Source organism: Malaclemys terrapin, chromosome 1 (assembly GCF_027887155.1).
Source record: "Malaclemys terrapin pileata isolate rMalTer1 chromosome 1, rMalTer1.hap1, whole genome shotgun sequence".
Taxonomy (NCBI): domain Eukaryota; kingdom Metazoa; phylum Chordata; order Testudines; family Emydidae; genus Malaclemys; species Malaclemys terrapin.
The window spans coordinates 334,648,602-334,674,498 of record NC_071505.1 but is presented as its reverse complement, the minus strand read 5'-3'; positions in this window follow the sequence as shown (position 1 = coordinate 334,674,498).

Sequence of the window (25,897 nt, the reverse complement as noted above, 5' to 3'; positions counted from 1 at the left end):
TACAGCCGCTTTTGATATGTTTTTAAAAGTAGGACCCTTCCAATGCATTACCTTCTACATTTAGCAAGATAGCTGGATATAGCAGTGTGATGGGGCAGCTGCCCCTCACTGGCAAAAAAAAAAAAAAAAGGGGGGGTTTAAAAGCAGACCTAGGGAGGCTGTACCAGAGGCAGCCAATCAGAGGAGGGCTGAAGGGAGCAGCCAATCAGGGCCAAGTAGGCCCATATAAAAAGGGAGCTGCAAGGCAGAGGAAGGCCGTTCTCTGCTGGGAGCCCAAGGAGGAAGGACTGTGTGTTTGAAAGCCAGGAGAACTGCAGCACCCTGGACAGAGCAGTGCTGCGAACAGGGGGGAGGGAGCCTGAGGCAGCTCCTGGCTGGCTGCCAGGGGGTTGCAGACTGAGGCCCTGATACAAGGGTAAAGAGGATGCCAGAGCCACTGATGGGAGTGGCTTAACAGTGGACTGCAGGTCCCCCGGAACAGGGGAACACAGTGTGTGGCATGGCTGGAGGGCTGTGTTGCTGAAGAGGATGCTGCAGTCCTTGGAGAGATTTGGGTCCAAGAGCAGGAGTCCTGGTGGCAACCACTCAAAGGGGGCGCACTCAACCGCAGAGCTAATTCCCAAGACAGGTTGAGAAGGCACCAGAGTGATAAACGAAACCACTACAAGCAGGATCTTCAAAAAACAAACAACCCCTGCCCCCTTTCCCCCGCCCAAAAAAACCCACACATTGTTTCTCTAAGTCATTCATCTCTGAATTTTACTCAAAAAGATTCTAGATTGTGAACTACTAGGTAATGCTCTCTGTGGAATAGAGGACTTTTTCTATCTGGCTGCTTTAATGATGAGTTTAAGGGTTTTATTTCATAGAAATAATGCAACTTGTTTCTCTGGAATCTTTTTTCCTGGCACTCTTCACCCCCTTATTCAATAACACTTCCAACCAATTCGACAATTGCTCTCCAGTGTTGCAAACAAGAATGAAAAACGAAAAGGAGATAGTGTTTTTTGTTAAGCAGGATAAAGCAGTAAAAGCACTGTGAACTGCTTTAACAGTATCAGAGATAATTTTTTCTTCAACTTTTTTTTTGTGTGTGAAACCAAATCATATTATATAAAAGCTCCTGTTACCTATTTACTGAATTTATCTTTCAATGTAGTGAACTGCTTTTAAGATCATGTGGCCTGATACTCGCACATCCTGAACAATGACTGCAGCCATATGGCTGAAATCGGAAAGGCCATCAAATGAGCGAATGTGAAACTCAAGTCTCCAAGGACCTTGCACACTGTTGGCCCTACGCAAATAATAGTAAAATAATCTAATGCGTGATTTTCTGTAAATGAGATCTGAGTCTGAAAACTTCACAGAAGCCCACAGATTTTGGGTCACATTGTATATCAGCACAGTGTATTACATGTGTAAGACACAGTAGTGCTTGTAGGAGACTAGTCTTTATTTCCTGGCCCCAGTTTTGTTCTTCTTTGCATTAAGGCTTAGCAAGCTTGTATTTAACAACGTATGTATTTTTAATTCAAATGTTACATAATACAGCAACAGGAGACCTTGCTAAAAGTTAGTCTGTTATGGCACTTGCTGTCCAAACTCCACCTTCCAAAATGGAGGATGACTGTTGTCTCTGCAGCCACACCTCCACATCCTTATATAACCACGACAGCTGCTCTGCACAGCAGTCACACCGCTTGGGTGAATGTTACCAAAGGTTGTAACTTATCACAATACACTAAGACCAGCGCGCACACGGGAAGGGTGCAAAGACCCGACCTACCCACTCCTAGGCTTCCATGCAGGAGCGGTCATGGCACACCAACTGGGCCAGGCCTCCTCCTGGTAAGTCTCGCTAACATACAAACTCTTCAGAGTACTTCTATACTTCATGCTTCTCTTGGCAGCCTGTAGTGTACGTACACAGATAGCCACCCTAGAATGGGCATCAATGATAGTGCAGAGGGTGAGGCATGGCTTAGGTGAGTAAAGACTAGGGTGACCAGATGCCATGATTTTATAGGGACAGTCCCGATTTTTGGGTCTTTTTCTTATATTGGCTCCTATTACTCTCCCCCACACCCCGTCCCGATTTTTTCACATTTGCTGTCTGGTCACCCTAGTAAAGACACCCTGAAAACCGCAGGTATACACTTGAGTACATACCCTACACGGCTTTCTACTCATCCAAGCTCTGCCTCCCTGTCTATGCAGCTGTTCTTAGCAGGATAGTATCCTACTGCCTCCGTGCTGCTGGAGCCTTTCCCCACTGCAGGGAAAGATTCTGGCAACTGGGAAAGGCTCAGGCAGGGAGGCGGGAACTGGGAAAGGCTCTGGCAGCAGAGAAAAGACTCTGCAGCTCCTCATTGATGCAGCAGGGAAAGATACTGCAGTGGCGAAAGACTCAGCCCTTCCCCGCTGCCTCACTGCTGCCAGAGCACTTCCTCGCTCCAGTGAAAGTCTCTGGCAGGGGGGAGCTGCCTGTTTTTTCGATGTGGCATGTAGCTACACAAGAACAAGGAGCAATGGTCTCAAGTTGCAGTGGGGGAGGTTTAGGTTGGATATTAGGAAAAAAAAATTTGCTATGAGTGTGGTGAAGCACTGGGATGGGTTAACCTAGGGAGGTGGTGGAATTTCCATCCTTAGAGGTTTTTAAGGTCAGGCTTGACAAAGCCCTGGCTGGGATGATTTAGTTGGGGATTGGTTCTGCTTTGAGCAGGGGGTTGGACTAGATGACCTCCTGAGGTCCCTTCCAACCCTGATATTCTATGATACACATGCCCTATGCACCAGTGCCACTGTTGTATAGTTCAGACATAGCCAAAAAGGGCAGGGAAGAGGAGACAAGATGGGAATGTTGCCTGATGCTCCTTCCAACATCAAACAACCAGCATCTTCACCATAGAGGTTCACGGAGAGCCAAAAGGCAGAGAGGCACTGTTCCTGCATGCATGATCCCCCATTCCAGGGTGCAGTCTAAATGTCACCATTGAGCCCACCATATGAATAGCTACATTTATGAAAGGGTAGCACTTCCATATGCAGCATGGGCTAGATTGTTGGTCTGAGACATCACCCACATTGACAGTGGGCCAAAGACAAGCAGGAAGAAGATCCCCTGTCAGCAAAATTTGAGTATCTTGAAAAATATCTACAAAGCCAGTGTTCTGTCTGCTGCTTAATTTCCATAGTAGTAGATGTTGAACAAATCACATCACTCCTAAAAATGCTGCACATAAAAGGCCAGCTTCTGATCTCCGTGACACTGGTGTAAATCTGGAGTAATCCCATTGATTTCACTGGAGCTGTTACAGATTTATACCTGCACAACTGGTCTAAAATAGAACGTACAAGAATGACATCCCAGCCTCAAGCTAAGTTAATTGGACAATGCTGTGAGGTTATTTCTGGAATGCTCACATTTTTAATAGAATAATTTTATGGCATTTATTTCCCCATCTTTCTTAAGTATTTATATAGCATCACTCAACATAGTACCTAGGCATTTAGCAGATCATGCATTGGGTAGGCATCAGTAGAAAGGACAATGATTGATAGGCTTGTTATTGCAAATTTCTTTTAAAACTATGTACAACTGATTACAATATTTGTTGAGAGAATATTAGCTGAGGTTCAGTATTTGCTGTGGATGCCACAATACAGTTTATAGCTTGTATATTTATTCTAAATATTGTATAAGATTTTCCATAAAGTATAGTCTTTAGTATTAACTCTTGGATCCCTTAGATTTGGGTCAAATATTGAATAGTCTTATTAGGTGTGGTCAAAAAATAGGGATTTCTCCCTCCTGAAAATTTTGATGAAAATGAAAAAAGAATCTGTTTTCCATGAAAATGTCAATTTTTCAGTTGTTATATACAGTGTAGTTGAAGCTACGTCAGTCCCAGGATATTAGAAAGACAAGATGGATGAGGTAATTTTCTATTGGACCAGCTTCTGTTGGTGAGAGACACAAGCTTTTGAGCTACACAGAGCTCTTCTTCAGGTCTGGCCCAGAGCTCTGTGTGAGCTTGAAAGCTTCTCTCTCACCGACAGAAGTTTGTCCAATACAAGATATTTCCTCACTCACTTTCTCTCTAATTTTTCAATTGAAATTCAAAAACTGACATACTGCAGCTAAAAACAAAAATATTTTTATTTGGAAAGGCTGCTGTGGGCCTCATGCTTCCCTTCTCCTCTATTGGCTGGACTATTTGGTCAGACTCCATCTGATGCACCATGATCTCCCCTCTTAGACAGGGGAAGCTGTCCATTATGAGAGTCTCTGGCCATGGTAAATCAGGGGAGAGTTCTACTAGGGAATCCAGCCCATAGAGGAGAATGGGAACACGAGACACCTGGAATACAACTCCCAGGAGGCACCATGGCAGTGTTTTCATAACGAGTATTCTCAACAATGCTACTGCAGATGAAATAATAATTAGGAAGCTTGTTCTGTATTTCAGTGCTAAATTAAGGCCATTTTACAAAAAACAATGGCAAAGTAAAAAGAGGAGGTTACTTGCCTGTAACTGGAGGTTCTTCAAGATGTGTGGTCCCTATCTGTATTCCTCTGAGGGGTTAGGCATGCACAGTATTCACCCGTAATCAGAGAATTTGAAGTAGTGTCCATTGGTCCGCACATGCGCCCTGGCTCGCCTCATACTACCATCCGCAGTGCTAAAAGGCGGGGCAGACTGACTGCATCTCCAGTTCCTTCTCCACTGTGAGTTGGAACTATAACAGAGGGAAGGCGGTCAGGAAGTTGAATACAGATAGGGCCCATGCATCTTGGAGAACCACCAGTTACAGGTAAGTAACCTCCTCCTCTCTTTCAAATGATGGTCCCTATTGTGTTCCACTAAGGATGATTAACAAGCAGTACCTAAGTTGGAGGAGGGTGCGAGAATGAGGATGGAATGGTTGTGTGCCAAGTGAAATGTCCACTGCCAAGTCCTGCACTAAGACCTAGTGCGTTGCAAAGGTGTTCACAGAACTTCAGGACATGCCACTCTAAGACATACGTAAATTGGCCACATGAAGGGAGGCCGTGGTCGAAGCCTGGTTCTTGTGGAGTGTGCCCAGACCCTGGCAGGTGGGAGTAGGCCTGATAGTTGGTGGTAGAGTTTAATGGAACCCAAAATCCATTTAGAGTTCTCTTGTTGAAAATGACCTGTCTCCTGAGTCTTTCTGCTTCTGCAAACAGTCTGGGGGACTTCCTGATGGGTTTTGTTCTCTGCAGGTAGAAGGCTAAAGGTCCGACATCTAAGGGCATGGAGTTGGCAGACGCTTGTGGCTTTAAGAAGAAAATAGGTAAATGAATGGATTGATTGATGTCAAACTGGGAGATCACCTTTGGCAAAAATTTGGGGTTTAGACACAGGGAGATTATTTGCGTGGAAAATTGTGAAAGGCGAGTCTGCTATCATAGCTCCCTTGAGGTGTGATTGGTTGGATGGGTGGGAAGGTTCTGATGAGGCCTTTCCAAAACCTAACTATTAGCAAGTTTGTAAAAACAGAGTAATTTTCCACAGGAGGGTGGAACACACTAATTGCTGCCAAGTGGACTCTGAAAGTTGATGGAAAGACCTGAGGAGGAGGAGGACGTAGTCCAGGATGAGGAGGATCCCTGCTGATTTTGGTAAAACTCCCTTTTGCTGAGTCAGGATTTGAAGCGTTTCCACTTGGCCTGGTAACAGTGCCTCGTGGATTCCTTTCTACTGCTGGAGAGGATATCTTGCATGGCAGAAGAAAAGATCCATTCGAAAGCAGATACCCATCCAAATATCACATCCTGAGGTAGAGCATCTGTGGGTTGGGATGTCTGATCTCACCATTTCAGTGTGTCCGCAGATTGAGGAAGGTGGGGATAGGAATTGGTGAACTGGCTGACATGCAAAGGAGACTGGGAAACCAGAATTGTCTGGGTCAGCAGAGGGTGATCAGAATGACTGTCGCTCTGTCTCATCGGATCTTGTGGAGCACCCAAGGCAGGAGCGGTAGAGGAGGGAAGGTGTAGTTGCTTTGGTCTGACCAGGAGAGTAGGAGAGCATTGCCCTGAGAGTGGTGGACGAGACATCCCCTGGAGTAATACATGGTGCGTTTGTTCTTTTATATGCAAGATGAATAGGTCTCTGGTCGGAATGCCCTATTGAGTGAAGATGTCATGTACTACTGATTTGTGAAGGGACCACTTGTGGTCTTTCACAAAATGTCTGCTGAGTGAGTCCGCAAGCATGTTCTGTGTCCCAAGAAGATAGGCCACGGACAAAATGATCTGGTGATTGGCGCAAAAGTTCCTGAGTTTGACTGCTTCTACACACAACACTCAATTTCGTTTCCCTGTGTTTGTTGACGTAGAAAACAGTGGTGGAGTTGACCAAAATGATGAGAATGTGATGGGAACAGATGGCATGCCTTTCTTACAGCTCAGAGTTCCAGGATATTGATGGGCAGCCTGGATTCTCAGGGAGATCACATTTCTGTGCTATATGATTGTTCATGTGCACTCCCCAGCCTATGAGGGTGATGGCCATCTTGTCCAGGGAGGAGGGGAGGAAGGGAATCTCTGAATATGCCTTGGGTCTGTCCACCACTGAAGGGATGACAGTCCCCTGTTGGGTCTGTCAGCATGAAGCCATGGTGTGATGTTTTGGTGAGTAAACTGTTTAGAGCCATGTATGAGGCAGTGAAGGTGGAGTTTAGTGAAGGTAGTCACATATGTACACAAAGCCAAGTGGCCAAGGAGAGACGAGCAAGTCCTGGCCGGTACATGAGGATTGGTAATGATGCAAGTTTTGATGTCTCTCATTGCCTGGAACCTGTCCATTGGATGGTGGACCCATGCTGTGACTGAATTTATGGTGGCCCCTATAAAGTCTAGAGATTGTGTGTGGTCTAGGATTGATTTCTTGACATTAACACTGACATCGAGGGAACCCACAAGAGGAGAGGCAATTCTTCATTTAGTCCTAAGTGGAGCACAGGATCAGGTCCGAGAGGTGAATATAGCTGGACCGCTTGGTAATAGTGACCATAATATAATTAAATTTAACATCCCGGTGGCAGGAAGAACTCCACAGCAGCCCAATACTGTAGCATTTAATTTCAGAAAGGGGAACTACACAAAAATGAGGAGGTTAGTGAAACAGAAATTAAAATGTACAGCACCAAAAGTAAAATCCCCGCAAGCTGCATGGAAACTTTTTAAAGACACCGTAATAGAGGCTCAACTTAAATGTATACCCCAATTTAAAAAAACATAGTAAGAGAACCAAAAAAGAGCCACCGTGGTTAAACAACAAAGTAAAAGAAGCAGTGAGGCAAAAAGACATCCTTTAAAAAATGGAAGATAAATCCTAATGAGGAAAATAGAAAAGAGCATAAACTCTGGCAAATGAAGTGCAGAAATATAATTATAAAGAGCAAAAAAGAATTTGAAGAACAGCTAGCCAAAGACTCCAAAAGTAATAGCATTTTTTTTAAGACATAAGCAGCAGGAAGCCTACTAAACAACCAGTGGGGCCACTGCACAATCAAGATGCTAAAGGAGCACTCAAAGATGATAAGGCCATTGTGGAGAAACTAAATTAATTTTTTGCATCGGTCTTCACTGTTGAGGATGCAAGGAAGATTCCCAAACCTGAGCCATTCTTTTTGGGTGACAGATCTGAGGAACTGTCCCAAATTGAGGTGTCATTAGAGGAGGTTTTGGAACAAAATTAAACTAAACAATAATAAGTCTCCAGGACCTGATGGTATTCACCCAAAAGTCCTGAAGAAACTCAATTGTGAAATTGCAGGACTACTAACTGTCATCTGTAACCTATAGTTTAAATCAGCTTCTGTACCAAATAACTGGAGAATAGCAATGTAACACCAATTTATAAAAAGGCTCCAGGGGTGACCCTGGCAACTACAGCCCAGTAAGCCTCACTTCAGTACCGGGAAAATTGGTTGAAACTATCATAAAGAACAAAATTGTCAGACAGGTAGATGAACATAATTTGTTGGGAAATAGCCAACATGTTTTTTGTAAAGGGAAATCATGCCTCACCAATCTACTAGAATTCTTTGAGGGGGTCAACAAGCATGCAGACAAAGGCGATCAAGTGGCTATAGTGTATTTTGATTATCAGAAAGCCTTTGACAAGGTCCCTCACCAAAGGCTCTTAAGCAAAATAAGCTGTCATGGGATAAGAGGGAAGGTTCTCTCATGGATTGGTAACTGGTTAAAAGACAGGAAACAAAGGGTAGGACTAAATGGTCCATTTTCAGAATGGAGAGAGGTAAATAGTGGTGTCCCCCAGGGATCTGTACTGGGCCCAGTCCTATTTAACATATTCATAAACAATCTGGAAAAAGGGGTAAACAGTGAGGTGAGAAAATTTTCAGATGATACAAAACTACTCAAGGTAGTTAAGTCCCAGACAAACTACAAAGAGCTACAAAGAGATCTCACAAAACTGGGTGACTGGGCAAAAAAGGCAGATGAAATTTAATGTTGATAAATGCAAAGTAATGCACATTGGAAAACATAATCCTAACTCTACATATACAATGATGGGGTCTAAATTAGCTGTTACCACTCAAGAAAGAGATCTTGGAGTCATTGTGAATAGTTCTCTGAAACCGTCCACTCAATGTGCAGCAGCAGTCAAAAAAGCGAACAGAATGTTGGGAATCATCAAGAAAGGGATAGCTAATAAGACAGAAAATATTATATTGCCTCTATATGAATCCATGATATGCCCACACCTTGAATACTGCGTGCAGATGTGGTTGCCCCACCTCAAAAAAGATATATTGGAATTGGAAAAGTTTCAAAAAAGGGCAACAAAAATGATTAGGGGTATAGAACAGCTGCCGTATGAGGAGAAATTAATAAGACTGGGACTTTTTAGCTTGGAAAAGAGGCGACTAAGGAGGTCTATAAAATCATGACTGGTGTGGAGAAAGTAAATAAGGAAGTGTTATTTACTCTCTCATAATATAAGAACAAGGAGCCATCAAATGAAATTAATAGGTAGCAGGTTTAAAACAAACACAAGAAAGTATTTTTTTCATGCAACGCACTGTCAGTCTCTGGAACTCCTTGCCAGGGGTGTTGTGAATGCCAATACTATAATGGGGTTCAAAAGGGAGCTAGATAGATTCATGGATGATAGGCCCATCAATGGCTATTAGGCAGGAATGGTGTCCCTAGCCTCTGTTTGCCGGAAGCTGGGATTGGGTGACAGGGCATGGATAACTTGATGATAACCTGTCTGTTCATTCCCTCTGGGGCACCTGCCATTGGCCACTGTCAGAAGACAGGATACTGGGCTTGATGGACCTTTGTTCTAACCCAGTATGGTCATTCTTATGTTCTTATAAAAGAAGGCTGAGTAATGTGGAGGTTGACACTTGGGCTTTGTGCCTAGACTTTACAGCGAGAAACCAGTTGTTGAGCTATGGAAGCACAAGGACCCCGTAAGGTCTGTGATAGGCTGCTACGACAGAGAAAAATTTGGTGAAGACTCTGGAAATTGTGGCCATTCTGAAGGGAAGCACCATGTATTGGAAATGGTGGGTGCCAACTGTGAATCTGAGGAAATGTCTGTGGGCTGGATGGATAATGTGAAAATAAGTGTCCTTCCTATCAAGAGCCATAAATTACATGACTTTTTCTAAGGATGGGATAATCACTGCCAACATAACCATATGGAAGTTGAATCTGTGGATGAAGTGATTGAGATGACAGAGATTGAGGACTGGTCTCCACCCACCTTTCCTCTTCGGTATCAAGAAGAAAATTGAATGGAACCCCATTACTTGATATTCTGGGGGAATGCATTCTATTGCTCCATGTTGTAGTAAGGAATTCACCTCTTGGGTAAGAATGTTGTTATAAGAGTGGTCACTGAGGGGGAAGTGGGAGGGGAGTTTTGGAGGAGGTAGCATGATGAATTTGATAGCCATGGTGGATGACATTCAGCACCCATTTATCCATTCTCATCATACTCCATCATACTGTGCACCAAGAGTACCAAAAGTATTAGTGAAATAAAACCCGTTAACTGTGCAGTGTAGTAGAAACTGACTGATTCATCCCCTGAAACTCAGCTATGGATTATTTCCAATAAAGCTGACAGCACCAGCCATCTGTGAACAATCCAGCTATGTCTAACTTCTCTGACCTTTTCTTGCAGTAGCAACTACCTTGGCAGCTCTAGTCAAACCTCAGCAGAGTCTTTACTCAGCTCCTGCAAATGCTCTAAATCAATCAAATTCTGTAAGTGTAAGGCCAGTCTGCTTATTTTGTACTTTTCTGCAGCTACCACTCCTTCCTCAGGTTCTTCATCTATCGTTAAAGAGTGTGGTGCAGAGGAGACTGAGTGGCTTAGAGGATAAATAATGGGGCAGAGACCATAACCATGATTTGCAAAATGTATTAGTAATTTTGGGCACCAAAAATGAGACACCTTAGATGGGCCTGATATACAGGGGGTGCACGCTCAGCACTTTCTTGCAGTTTGGAACCTTTGAAGTATCTCAAGTTGGGCACCCCAAATTGTGAAGTCGCTTTGGAACGTCTTGGTGCAGGATTTAATCTGCTTGTAGAGCATCTAGCACATTGGGTGTCTGATTCCCTGGGAGTTACTTTAATATAGATATTCACAGGAGTAATAGTGTTATTATGAACCTTATGAAGGTTGCTTATTCAAATCCACACCAGTGACTGAAAAGTAACTGCTCTGTGGCCTATGTGAAATAAGTTTGCAGTCTTATTGCATTTCCTAGTGGAGAGATGTCCACACTGCAAACTCTCAGAAATGATCTTTACTTTGTATACTGAACAGAGCTGGACATATTGTCCATGTCAAAAAATTAATAATAATAATGTTATTTCTTATAATCATGGGCCATATCATACCACCCATTTAAAAGCCGAACTCTCCACTGACTCTTCTGCATGAATGTCACAGTCCAAACCTTTTAGTCAACTTTTAGTTTAGTTATCACCAACACAAACTGAAATTAGACATATATAAGAGTTGAATGACATGTACTAGCCCTATATAGAAATGTCAACCTAATTTTGTTCACAAGGCAATTGTGGCAAAATTTAACCAGGAAAGATAAGTTAAATACCTGTTAAAATATTAAAAAATAATATATTATCAGAAACCCACATCACGGACCATGTAATCTAGCTATTGGAGGGGAAAGAGAGAAGCAGGTCTGGGGGCACCTATTGTGCACTGAGCTCCAGCTGCTAGTCCTGGACGGGACAGTAGGAGACTTCTTCCCCTTCATGGCTGCGCTCAGCGGGAGATCAGACCCACCTCTGGGTACCTACCACGGCTGCAGGAAGCTCCTTGGTTGCTGTCTTCAGAGCTCAGCTCTGAAGACAGCACAGAAGTGAGGACAGCAATCCTGCAGCCCCCCTAACAGCTTTGCGACCCCCCCCCTTTTGGGTGGGACCCCCACAGTTACACCACCATGACATTTCACATGTAAACAGCTCAAAATGTGAAATTGACTAATTTAAAAACCCTCTGCCTGTGAAATTCACCAAAATGGACCATGAATTTGGTAGGGCCCTAATTATCAGGCAAAAATAAATTGTAGTATTCCTTTGTCATATATACATATTTTAACACTCAAATATTTTACAAGATCAGAACTACAATACTTCAGTGTTCTGTGTGTATATGGAGACACCCACACACAGTCATGTACAATGTACGACAGAGAATGAAAATGTGTGTACATGCGTGTGTATGCACACCCGTCCTTACATAAATCTATGTGTGCTTATATTTAATATATATTTGTCTCGTGTGTATGTCATGAATGTTATTTGATCTCTTTAGTACACTGATACACAGAGAGAGAGAGAGCATGCAAAACACATTATGCACAGGGCTTTTATCTTATACAAATAACTGGATTTAAACAAAAGTAGAGAAGAAAATAGAAAAGAAAAATGATGAAAATATTATATAATTATCATGGCTTTTGTTAAGAGATTTATAATGACAGTAATGATTGTAATAATGAATCCTTTTGCCTTCATATCTGTAAATAGAGAACAAAGAGAGAATGACAGACACTGACATTCCACAGTTCTTCTACTGCTGAGGAAACATTTCCCAGAATAAGTAAATTTAAGGCTTTGGTTTTTTATACTATGGCTGGCAATTTGCACAAAAAATCCGATGTTTAATTTAATGTCAATGTATGGCCCCATACCTTGCTTACCTCACATGTCATAGAATTGTAGGACTAGAAGAGACCTCAAGGTCTTCTAGTTCAGTCCCCTGGACACATGGCAGAAATAAGTATTATCTAGACCATCCCCAACAGGTGTTTGTCTCTAACCTGCTCTTAAAAATCTCCAATGATGGATATTCCACAACCTCCCTAGGAAATTTATTCTAGTGTTTAACCACCCTGACAGTTAGGAAGCTTTTCCTTATGACCAACTTAAACCACCGAGGCTGCAATTTAAGCTCATTGCTTCTTGTCCTGTCCTAAGAGGAACACATTTTCTCCCTCCTCCTTGTATGTACTTGAAAACTCTTATGTTCCCTCTCAGTCTTCTCTTCTGCAGACTAAATAAACCCATTTTTTTTCAATCTACTCTCATAAATCATGTTTTCTAGACCTTTAATCATTTTTATTGCTCTTCTCTGGACTTCCTCCAATTTGTCCACAGCTTTCCTGAAATGTGGTGCTCAGAAATGGACACAATACTCCAGTTCAGGCCTAACCAGGGTGGAGTAGAGCTGAAGAATTACTTCTCGTCTCTTGCTTACAACACTCTTGCTAATACATCCCAGAATAATGTTTGTTTTTTGTGTTTTTATTTATTTATTTTTTTGCAACAGTGTTACACTGTCGCCTGACATTTAGCTTGTGATCCAGTATAACCCGCAGATCCCTTTCCGCAGTACTCCTTCCTAGGCAGTCATTTCCCGTTCTGTATGTGTGCAACTGATTGTTCCTTCCTAAGTGGAGTACTTTGCATTTGTCCTTATTGAATATCACCCTATTTAGTTCAGATCATTTCTCCAGTTTATCCAGATTATTTTGAATTTTAATCCTATCCTCCAAGGCACTTGCAACCCCTCCCAGCTGGGTATCATCTGCAAACTTTATAAGTGTACACTCATGCCATTATCTAAATCATTGATGGAGATATTGAACAGCACCAGACCCAGAACTGATCCCTGCAGGAACCCACTTGATTTGCCCTTCTAGCTTGACTGTGAATCACTGATAACTACTTTCTAGGAATGGTTTTCCAGCCAGTTATGCGCCCATTTTATAGTAGCTCCATCTAGGTTGTATTTCCCTAATTTGTTTATGAGAAGGTCATGCGAGACAGTATCAAAAACCTTACTAACATCAAGATATACCACATCCACTGCTTTCTCCCCTATCTACAAGGCTTGTTACCCTGTCAAAGAAAGCTATTAGGTTGGTTTGACATGATTTTTTTTCTTGACAAATCTATGCTAACTGTTACTTATCACCTTATTATCTTCTAGGTGTTTGCAAACTGATTGCTTAATTATTTTCTCCATTATCTTTCCGGGTACAGAAGTTAAGCTGACTGGTCTGTAATTCCCCAGGTTGTCCTTTTTCTCTTTTTATAGCTTGGCACTATATTTGCCCTTTTCCAGTTCTCGAAAAGTCATGGAAGACGGGAGAGATTTCAGAAGATAATCACTAATGGCTCAGATATCTCCTCAGTCAGCTCCTTGACTATTCTGGGATGTATTTTCATCCAAGCCCTGCACTGATTATGGAATTAGTAATTGCCTCACGGTACTCATCACCATAAGTATCTGAGCCTGGAGGTTATGAGAGGTCTTTTACCATTTCCACTATAAACTTCTATTTGAGTGGGTTAATACATCACCTATGTTAAGTCACATTGGGCAGAAATTCTTATACATGCTGCCAATCCAAGATGTATTTACTTTTCTCCAAAATTGACTATACCTGACTATACCAATTTTGGAGGAGTCAGAAATAGTTTTCAAACTAGATTCAAAAATTTTCTAGGCAGTTAGTCTTTGGTGTTCTGATAATCTAACACAAAGGGGAGCTAGAAGGTACTATGTTTCCAGCCAGATTGTGGAAAGGGAAGTTGAGCTGCATAATTAAAGAGAAAATTTTAAATAAAAAATGAGTTAAAAGTAGTTTCAAGGCAATACACCTTCCTCTGAGTCCCTTACGCTCCTGCCAGTTTTTGTGCACTGTCGGGAAGACCCACACAAACAACAGGGCTACGATTCTGATTCGGCAAACTCTCATATGCACATTTAACTTTAAAGCATATAAGTAGCCCCATTTGTGTCAATGGGACTACTTTGTTTAAGGTAGTGTGTGTGTGTACGTTTTAGCACAATTGGGGGCCTAACTGCCACACAGGGGAAAAGAGTGAAATGGACTACATAGAAAGGGCATCAAATGCACAAAGTAGACAGTCTAAAATAATTAGAGAGTGTACTTTTCCCGGATCTCTTTCAATGATAGTAAGCTTTGGTGGTACTCATACCCTCAGATAGAAAAAACAAACAGGCAATGTCCCTTTAAGGGAAGTTGTGAACATGGAAATCCATGCCAGTGTGTGAGCTTTACTTTCTACCTTGTATGGCACAACATTTTCAGTGCCACGGTTTTCTCTCTGTAATCTTCTAATTTGAACAGTGCTATTTCCCTTTTTGATCTCATTCAATCTTGATTTTATACACTGGACCCTGCCTTGAGTCCTCTTGGCATGAATGGAGAATTTTTGGTATTTTGAAACAAAAATCATTGAAAAGAGCCAAGACATTAAAATCTGACATGGTTACTGTGGGTGAAAGATACAGTGTGTTTTTATCCTTGAAATGATCATCTCAGTCCTTGTGAGGTGCTACAAAAATTTTCAAAGTCACTGTAAACTGACATCCTAATATCTCCAATGATAGCTTTCATTCTGCCGCACTTCCATGGACAGTGTAATTAATGTAAGCGTATGAGAAACTATAATTGACATGTTAATCAATAAAGCTCTGCTTGACAAACTTGCAAATGACATCGAATTGGTTCCCTGGAGCCAGACTACTGTCAGTGCAAGTGTATGACACATGAGTTACTTTAGCTGCTGTACGACTTGCACCATGTAAACTATGACATGGTAGGTCATTAAGTCTCATACATATTTCTCCATTTGTTTCTTTCCAAAAAAGCACCTGCTTTGAAGGAATGCAACTGAAAACAAACCTCATACAATGACAAACAATTAACACACAAAAATGTGCGTGTATCAGTGAAGGTTGGCCCACACAGAACAAATCTAACGCAGAACAACAAAAGCAAGGAAATCAAAAGGCACAGGTTTCACTAGCAGCACAGTCACAATCTACCACAGACTACGCACTGTTTAACACAACTTCAACCCTATCCCCTCCCCGCCCCCACTGAAACTGTCAATACGTTTAAATAGCAAATAAAGGCAAGAAAATCTGTTCCCAAACAGAAAATAGGGACAAACTTGTCGAATGAGTTTCTCATTATGAATTATTCACTTAGATCTAAAAAGGAACCACTTACTAATATTATTGCTAACACAAAGCAGGTGATTAGAAGGTGAAAGAAAAGTAATACACCTCTACCTTGATACAACGCTGTCCTCGGGAGCCAAAAAATCTTACCGCGTTATTGGTGAAACCACGTTATATTGAACTTGCTTTGATCCACCGGAGTGCGCAGCCCCACCCCCCCGGAACACTGCTTTACCGCGTTATATCCGAATTCATGTTATATCGGGTCGCGTTATATCAAGGTAGCCGTGTACTTAGCATGTATGTTCCAATATGAATAACTGCTAATGACAGCATTACTAATAAATCCCGATCACACTCTTTGAGGTAGGCATTGCAACCATTTTACAGATAAGGAAGCATGTAATCCGTTAGATCCAGAGTAACTCCACTGCAACGTGATTCATGTGATCAAGTGATCCATGCCCTGTCACCCAATCCCAGCTGCTGGCAAACAGAGGCTACGGACACCATTCCTGCCCATCTTGGCTCTGTGATGTTGCAGTAGAGTAATGAAGTTACTCTGGATTTACAGTTGTGTACACAGAACAGAATCCAACCTGGAGGGATTATGGCCCTGATTCAGCAAAGCACTTAGACATGTGATTAAGTATTTGCTGAATTGGGTCCTAAACAATGTTCCCTCTAATTTTTTCCATCCATGTGCGGAATGAATTGTTATGTGCACCATATCGAGATAATGTGTGGATGTGCGTCACCAGTAGAAACTAAAAACCTAGATATAATATATATTTTTAAAAAGTTACCATAGGGATAATTACTCCAGCCAGGACAGGTTAGGCATTTTAGAACTGCTCAAAGAATTAAATATAAGTGTAAGAGAGAAATAAAAATTATGAAATGCAGAGGCCAGTCAAAAAACGAAAATAACAGAACTTTGAAAGAATAAAATCACAGAGAATATATGTGCAGTGCAGGAAGTAACAACAACAATAATACAAGTATGTGTTGGGAGGTGTGTGTGTGCATGCGCATGAGAGACACACACAGTGTGGTGTGTGTGTGCACGAGAGAGAAAGACAAGCACTGTCCCTTTAATTCAGTGGCTGGGAACGGCAAACCGCAGACACTGGTACCTGCAGGGGGCCATGCCTGTGGATAGTCAACATCAGCAAAATGTCTCCCAGCCCACAATCAGATTACCCTGATGGGCCGCAGGTTGCCCGCCACTGCTTTAAGTACTCTGCCCCTTTAAGTAGATCTGCACTCACCAGTCTGAAGCCTGCTTGTTCAGACACAGCTGCAGCCGCCAGAAAGCTCCATCCCATGTCCCACTTCTGAGCCCTGTCATGTCCATGTCCCCGTCCCCCCACTCTGCGAAGATGGGGTAGAGAGGCAGGAGGCATGGGGGAACAGGGACACACTGACATCAGCAACCATCCTTCTCCCCCACGCTCTGCACAGCAAGCAGGAGGTTCCTGGGAGCAGCCGGCCAGGGGCTCCAAGGCACAGGGCAGGAGCAGTGCAGCAGTGGGGGGAGGGGCACTTGGAGTGCACTGGCGGGCGGCCATGCAGCTTAGAGGGAACGTATGCCCTAAGTGGCTTGTCCAAGACCACCCTGAATAAAGAGCAGAGCCAGGGCTAAAATTCAGGAGTGCAACAACAACTTCCTCCAATCAATTAACATCTGAATAATGCTACATATTGTTACATCCCAAGGGACGGTGATAACAGCTGGTTTTAGGAGCGGGCGAGCAGTTCTGATTAGCCTTTTTATGTTTGCTGGGCCACTGCAGGGGTGGGGGGGTACCGTAAATGTTTTCCACCCGGGCCGGCAAAACAGCTAGTGTTGGCCCTGATGGTGCTCTTTATATTAAGTAGCCATCTACATACACCCAGAGAGATCTCTTTTATGTAACATACACTGCAGTTTCCCATGATGTATCAGTTTGGTGGATAGATGACTTTACTCCCTAGGTGCGTAGCTCCAACACTTACAATAATATGAAATTCACTTTAAAAATATTACATAGATTTTTGTGGGGGGTGAGAACCCAATAATTATGTTGGCCCTTCAGGGAATAAGTGGAAACCTTGGGAATTGGCTTTTATAAAAGTTTATGGGTAGGTCACGCTGGAAGCATTAATATGGGGAGGGCTTCGGCAGCAGGGAGGTAAAGCTCACCTCACTCTGCCTTCTCATTACTAGAATACCTACCTAACCCCCAGCATACCCTTCCCACCACCCCACTGCTGGCTCCTAATGTGAATGCAGCTCAAGTAGGCAGTTATTTTGGGAAAGGTGGGGGAGCCACTGAAAGGAAAAAGAGGTGGAAAGATGGCATCATGGAGCTGGGTGGGACGAGGGGGAGGAAATTAGAAACTAGTTGAGGAGAGACGTGACAGCTGGGAGAGGGGGAATGGAGAGAGATCAGTAACTGAAGGGGGACGGGGAGTGCCTCGGAGCAATTTACACAGAACAACGTGTGCTTTGAGGGCTAAGAAACCATTAGCTTGCAGAAGGCAAAGGAAGAACCACTCAAAATAGACACAAACAGTCCACTACTAGGCCTAAAGGTTTGCTGGCCTTCCTGGACTAGGGGAATGGGGATGAAGTTCTTCTTTTCCTGGGTGCCTTCCGCACAGATTATCACCACACAAACAGCCTGTGGCCTAGTCTTCACTTACCGGCTGGTCCGGCGGCACGCCATCGATCCCGGATCGATCCCGGAAGTGCTCACAGTCGGCGCCGGTACTCCAGCTCGCCGAGAGGAGTACGCGGCATCGACGGGGGGAGACTTCCTGCCGCGTCTGGACCGCGGTAAGTTCGGACTAAGGTACTTCGAATTCAGCTACGTTATTAACGTAGCTGAATTTGCGTACCTTAGTCCGATTTGGGGACTTAGTGGGGACCAGGCCTGTGTTTCAACCTCTGCAGGGCTGCCAGGTCCTCCTCCTGAGCCTGCCGTCTGAGCTCTTAAATGCCATTACCTCAAGAAAACTGACATTTCTAAAAATAGGCTTTTACCTATCTTGAGATAATTACAACCCTGGAGAATTAGAAGCATTAGGCATATGTGGAGCCTCATGAAGTCCTCAGGGTATGATTAATTTCCTAACCACGCCCCTGGCCTGTCTCTCCTGGCTAATTATCAGCTTTCCTTCCCTGTGTGGGACACTGAGAAACAGAGGGGTAATACAAAGGACTAGGAAAGAGAGCTTTAAACTTCCCAGGGTTAAGTTTCTGTGGGAAAAGGCTGTGGGTCTTATAGCATGTGAGAAAAACCAACATTTCTCTTGCTCCCTGTCATCAACTTCATAATGTTGGCAAAAGGTAGGTGCTGCCGGAAATAAACCATAAAGAAAACAACAGAAAATGAAATTAATGTAATAACACGGTGACCTAATGAGGCTTTAGCTGCAGTTCCCTTGTATGCGGGAAGGGCAATGGCATCAGTGGGAAACACCTCTCCAAAGGCTCGATCCTGAATGCTTGTGTGAGGTGCTCTGCACCTTCAGCGCCTGCTGAGATCAAGGGCTACCTAGGTACGAGCTGGTATGGTTAGGCCTTTTAACAACTGACACTCATCAGCCCCTTTGACTGCAGTTTCAGCAGGGACAGGAGGATGAATTACCTGCTCACCTCCAGGGCTGGGGTCCCTCCAGACACGGGCATGAGACGCACAGGCAGGACAGGGTAAGGAACCTCACAGTGCTGGGGCCTGTTCAGTCCATAGCAAACTTTAATTCAGCAATTTTCACAGGTGCCAAATTCACATAAAAAGCTAAGGCGTAGAAAACCCATGATGCTGCTTGTAGTTTCCAGTGTGCACCCTCACTACAAACAATATGAGTAGTTTTCTCAAAATTATTTCATAGAGGTTTAGTCAACTGCCATAAAGCATTACTGGAGGTAAGAGCTTGACATGAGTGTTGGGATCTGCATTGTAAGAATAGCTGCAGTTACATTAGATAGGATAACCATTTGTGTGGGATAAAAACCTGTATCCTTCTGGACAAGAGCCATTAAAAAAACTGCCCTAATTAGAAGGCTGTAATTGGCTATTATCATGATTTTACACCTTCTTTCGAAAGAGCTGTTCCAGGCCACTGTTGGAGACAGGATATGGGCTAGATGGACCGTTGGTCTAATCCAGTATGGCAATTCCTTTTAGGTTGTAGGCTCATATAATTTTTTCAATCATGATAATTGTGAAAACTTGAGATACGAGCATAGTTCCTCTGATATGGGAAAGCAGTTAAATAGATTTACCCATTCTTTTTAATATGGCACACATTTATAGGGCATTAAATCTAAACCTATATTTACATGCCTTCCATCTAAAAGACTGTTTTACATTTCCCAAAAAACCCAAGCCTTCTGTGGAGAGTTATTGCCGAAATAGATCTCTACGTTGTAATTAGACCAGTGTCAGGAGTACATCCCTCCACACAGGCAATTACACTAGGCTTCCTTACAAGAGAGAGAAGAATATGTTCGAAGAGTCCCACCCATTTCAACTGACCCAACAGTGGCGTTCAGAACATCCAGGTACTAGGTAGTGCGAGTATTGATATTGCGATAACTGTGCATTTCCCCTCACTGGGAGCCAGCCAAAGAAGTCTAAAATCCTGGTTACTGAAGTAGCTTTTTGCTCCCAAGGAAGCCTTTTGCCATTATTGAATTCGAATTGAGATTTCTGCAAAACTTGCTCAACAGGCACAGTTCAGATGATTACCTTATATTAATATATAAACTCTCCTGACTTTTACCCAGAACCCCTGGATTATATCACTTTCTTGAATCACAAGGAAGACAGTCCATTCCTGTTACATGACTTCATGCCCCAGGGCTGAGAACCATGGCTGTGAGAAAGCAGCCCTGAAACACTGGCATTGTTGCTCACAGCCCAGTAAAGAGAAATAAAGTGAGAGCAGTGAAGTCTTGTGGGTAGCAAGGGCACTGCCAGCATGGGTCATGAGGCACAAAGCTACTGGATATGTGACATGCTGATTTCTTAGAATTCGCAAACATGTCTGTGCCAGTGGCTGGCCCCTGTTCTCATTTTCCTTGCCTCTGAGCACCTCTGTCATAGCTGCTCTCTGTCACCATAGCTTTCTCTTCTCCTCAGCTGTGGGCAAGTTAGCACAGGTACTGATGCTTTCTCACCTCATAGAGTGCTATACACATTGGCGGAAGCCTGTCTGCATGGATGAGGGACAAACACCAAAGCCCTTGGCCCTTTACATGTCTTTCAGCACCACTGAGCAGCAGGCAGACAGAGACTGATCAGAAGTTTGCATTCATTTTCACACATTTTAGTAAGATTATAAAGAAATACCGGATAGGCTTGCTTTCAATGACACTTGTTCAGTTAGAATATCTGCTCCTAGGATTCACTAACTCTCCTCTCCCCAAGTCGTTGTCCCATCCAATTGTCCATTATCTAAGTGTTTAATACCTGTTAATAGTACGGATCAGGTGCCTGGTGCTGACAGAGCATTTCTGAACTGAAATGTACTGGTAAGAGAAGCAGTAATAGCCCACTCCAGGAAGTGCAGACCAAGGTCTAGTATATTCAGTGATCATTGGGTAACAGTGTTGTCATCTCTCATAATTTTATCATGAGTGATTAAATATTTTCATAAAGCCCCAGCTCCTGGAGTAAAGTGATTCCTGTTATGGGAGACCATATCTGTAAAAAGTTATGAGATCAAGTGCCAATAGATCACACTCAAGAATATATAGCATAGTTCCTGGGTTTTGAAGGACCAATAAAACCTATTGTTGTGCACTGTAAATGGTTTCCCCTGGGAAGAGTTTTACATCAACTCTTAAGAATTACATGAGAATCTCACTTTTCTTCCCCCTCCCACACACTTTAAAAAAAAAAGTTTCTAGCCCTCTGTGACGTTATTGACATAATCTGGGACCATATAGACCGTTGTTGCAAACAAGGTCCTGTAGTGGCACCAAATCTGGTATAAAGGGGGTCAAATGAGGTGTCTAAGATGAGGTTATGGTTTGCTGGTTATGATTATGCTCTCTTTGTGTGTGTATCATTTTGTAGTTGAAGTTATGAATGTTGGCTCTGTACTATCTGTATTTCAAACTTATGCTATGCTTCTGGGTGACATCCCAGACAAGTTGGTGTTAGCTCTGCCTAGCCTGCTTGATGGCCTATTAAGGACCATCAGCCATACAATTGACCCATTGGGAGAAGGCAGATATGCCTTCTGACTCAGCAAAGTATGCAGAAATTTGCCCATGTGACTCCAGACTCCGTTTTGCTGTAATTTTCCACAGTGAGAACAAAGAGGTGTTCTTGCACCTGGAAAAGACTGTAAAAGGCTGATGCCTAATCTCCATCTGGTCTTCAATCCTGCTTCTTACCTCTGGAGGGACTTTGCTAAAACAGAAGTTCTACACAAAGGACTGATGACCCATCCCAGCTGTGGATGTACTCCAGAAACTTGCTTTGAACCTGCAGTTTATTCTATCACTGCTACAAGCCTGAACGAAGAACTTTGCCATTACTGTATGTAATTGATTCCATTTAACCAATTCTAGCTCTCATCTATATCTTTTTCCTTTTATGAATAAACCTTTAGTTTTTAGATTCTAAAGGATTGGCAACAGCATGATTTGTGGGTAAGATCTGATTTGTATATTTTGGCATTTCCACTTCTGAGCCATGTCATAAATGGTAAAGAAATGTTCTAACTTCTTCACACAGTGTTAAGCTCAGCCAGAAAGTCAAATGCAGTATGACACGCAACTTTACTGAGTCTATGCACTTACAAACCATACCCTATCCTTATATGCCAGTAGATCTTTGTATATATGAGCAGGTTAGTACATAGAACCTGTGTAAGGGAAACAAGAAGTCCATGTGGTGGCAAGGCACCTCCTTCGCCTTGCTGGGCTCAGCATTTCCCCCTCGGGTAGGGGGGTGAGGTGGGCTGGAGCAAATCAGTCCCACCCCAGAGAGTTTTTATTCCCCTCTCATTTTTATTTTTCAACATTTACAAGGTGGGCCACAGGGAAGACCCTACCAATACTTTTCAGCCAAACAAACAGAAACAAATTCATAACACAAAAGGGAATAGCTACCCCTCACCCCTCTCCGGGGTGTTGTGTTCTTGTGCTGGCCTTTGGGTGTCTGTCCTTCCCCAGTCAAAGTGGTTGCTTCCTCTACAGGGAGGAGAGGAGTCTTTCCCCCAGGAAAGCCTTTTCCCCCTGCTGCAGCTTGTCTCTCCTCCTCCCCTGTCACCAGAAGAGGGGTTGTTAAAGGTCACCAGCAGCCCTTAAATGGACTCAAGTGTCCCTAGTTGACTTGAGATAACCTCTTTTCATTTCATCCCCAAGATAGCCTTCACCATTCTAGGGGTAATAATCATGTCTTCCACCACTCTCTAGTAGCTGTCTGGTCTGACTTTGTCATACTATAAAAGAAAAATAATGGGGAAAAAAGTTAACCAAAAAGTTTTCAGAAATCCTTAAAGATGTGCAAGTTACTAGAAGTGTGTTAATGTTTGGAAGACATATTTTCTCTGTGGCAGTCTGCTTACTAAGAGTATGTCATGCTGCTAAGTTGTTAAATTCTGTCCAGCACTGGGATTCCATGATAGTGGGCATGACATAAATAGACTAGTAGACAGATATTTCTTAATTTTTTCCAACACCAATAGTAGTGTGCATTATCGGACTTAGTAGGTTGTACAATGTCAAACAGTGAAGTTGCAAAATTTTGACGGAAGGTGAACTTTATTGGGGTCACGCTCCATTTAGAAGAGACTTAAAATGCAATGGGGCAAGCAATAAAATCCACTGAAAACATGAAAACCATAAGTGTTTGGGTAGATGGAGAACAAATACAGAAGAGTCATTAAAAGAACAACACAGCAGAGAGAATGGAAAAAGAATATTATATAGAGGTTGATAATACATTGTGTGGGCTTCTCTCCATCTTGACTAACACTTAAAAAATTGAAAAATAAAAAATATGGGAAGAAAAGTCTGAAGAACTTGAACGGGTTTTCTTAGTCCAACAAACCCAGCCACAGGGCCTGATCCAATTTCTGTGGAAGCCAATGGAAGCCTTTAATGGGTGTAAGATCAGTCTGAAAGATAGCATAGTTGGCAAAAATTCTATAGACCGAATGCTGAGAGGTTCACCCATTCCTACTTATTTCTTCATTCTGATCTAAGCCCAGAGGTCAATGAGAACCTTTTAATGGAAGTTAGGCTGAAGTCCATTTTACGCAGCATAAAAAATATTCTCTGTTCCTCGGTGGGTGTTTTTTTGTAAGATCACATGCTAATTAATCAGCTACTAGAGCCCTGCTTACACTATGTGACCTTTCTTTGACATATTGGTTTTCCTTTAAAAAAAAAAATCAAACTTTTTTATCAGAGATTAAGCAAGTTATCAACCAGAAAAGAGAAAATCGTTACAACAGCAGGAATAACTAATGAAGTATAAACAGGGTTATGTGGAGTGGCTGGAAAAAGCGCCTCAGCACTGCTTCAGGGAGCTCTCTGTATGCCTTACACATTCCAAATGTTAGTCCATCGCAGTGGGGAAAATAGATTTAGTACTATATGATTCTGCACAAACTGCCAACCAGAGGGGAGCCAAGGGATTTCAAGAGAAAAGCAGTCCTAGGAGTTTGTACATTTCAGAGACAACCCTTGTTTTAGACACAATGGCTGCACATGCAAGGTGGGCAAACCCTCATAAGAGTTTTAAGGTGGGATTTTCAAATCAAGATTCAGACACCTGTCAAAATCTCTAAGACAGCTTTGGAAATCTCAGCCTTAATTTTTATGTTTCTTTTTCAGAAGGGTCGTGTGCTGTACTGTGTTTATATTTTGAGGTCATTGATGCAAGAACAGGGTTTATTTTGAGTCACTGTTTAGGCTCTGGTGGTGTGATGACATATTCATTTCCACCTGCTTGATCAGAACACTCTCCTTACCTGTATAATGCAGCCAGAGTAAGAACTCTGATATCTGTAGCTAGTAATTCCACTGAGTTAAAGTACTTGGAATTTGTAAATGATACAATTAGTTGGCAGATGGTTGTACTCAGCAACCACAATTAAACAAAAAAAAATTAAACAAACGTTTTTCGCTTTTGGAATTTCCCAGCTTTTTGTCTTTCCTTAAATAAAAGGAAAGAAAGGTGCACCAGCTTATTAAACTAAAGGAATGTCTGATGCTAGCCAGGCTAATAATGACTGAGCACATCTATATGCCTCTAACAACTTCTAAACGACTGTTGAAAGACTCTGTAGGTGAAGAGCACTGACTACGAGCAATAAACCCAGTAAGTTTGTAAGGGCTGTGGAAAGCAATGATCAACGGGAGTGCACTGAGTACAAACAATGTATCTCCCCAGTATTTTTGCTTTGGTTGTTGAAAGATTTAGTCAATGACAGAATATATTCTCCACCGGCTTTTTCTCTTCTCTACCTACAGTTGACACACCGGTGTATGCATTAGTCACTCGTCTGACATCTTTCTCTTATCTCAACTCTCTTCATTTCAGTCTATCTTAGCAGCAGCACTGCTGCTAAGATTCTATTCTACCATGGCTCTGTTCAGACCTTTCCCTCTTTAAGATCCTGATGAGATGAAGGAAAGCTCTTAAACACCTGCTTAGCTTTTATATGCAAGCTTAAGACCCATTGACTTCAACAGGACTTAAAACATGGGCTTTAGTACTTTCTTGAATCAGGACCTTAATCCCTTCATTGGCTCACTTCTTATCTTTTACTGCATTAAGGTCAAGCTTTACAAAGTTTGGTCCTGCTTACACATCTCTTCTCTCCTCCTTTTCATCTTCTGGCTCCCTACATACCTGCAAACCCCCTCACCCCAAATCCTCTCACTGTTCCCTTTGGTCTTCTCCCACTCTTGGGTCGGAAGCTTCTTTCATATAATCCCTTATGTCTGAAACTGTCCCACTTCTTGTCCATGAAGCCCCTTTCTTCCTTCAAACTTAATTCTTTTGCAAGGATGGAAACATTCTACCTTGTGAAAGATTCTATGTCAATAAACAGAGGCCAGCTTTGGGTCTAATGTTCTCCTGAGTTTGGACATGTACAAGTTTTGAGCTCATCCGTATTGATAAACAGAGTATTAAAGAGACCTTTGTCCTGAAAGAACTTGCATGGTGGATTTAGGCAGCATCCACACATGCAATACAATAGCAAAAATATGAGTTTTTAAGACACACAATATTCTAACCCCAGTACCTGACCTTATGCCCCTTTAAGTCCATGGGAAAGACTTACACTGAGTTCAATAGCTTTTGATGACTCTCCTAATGTGGAAGGAA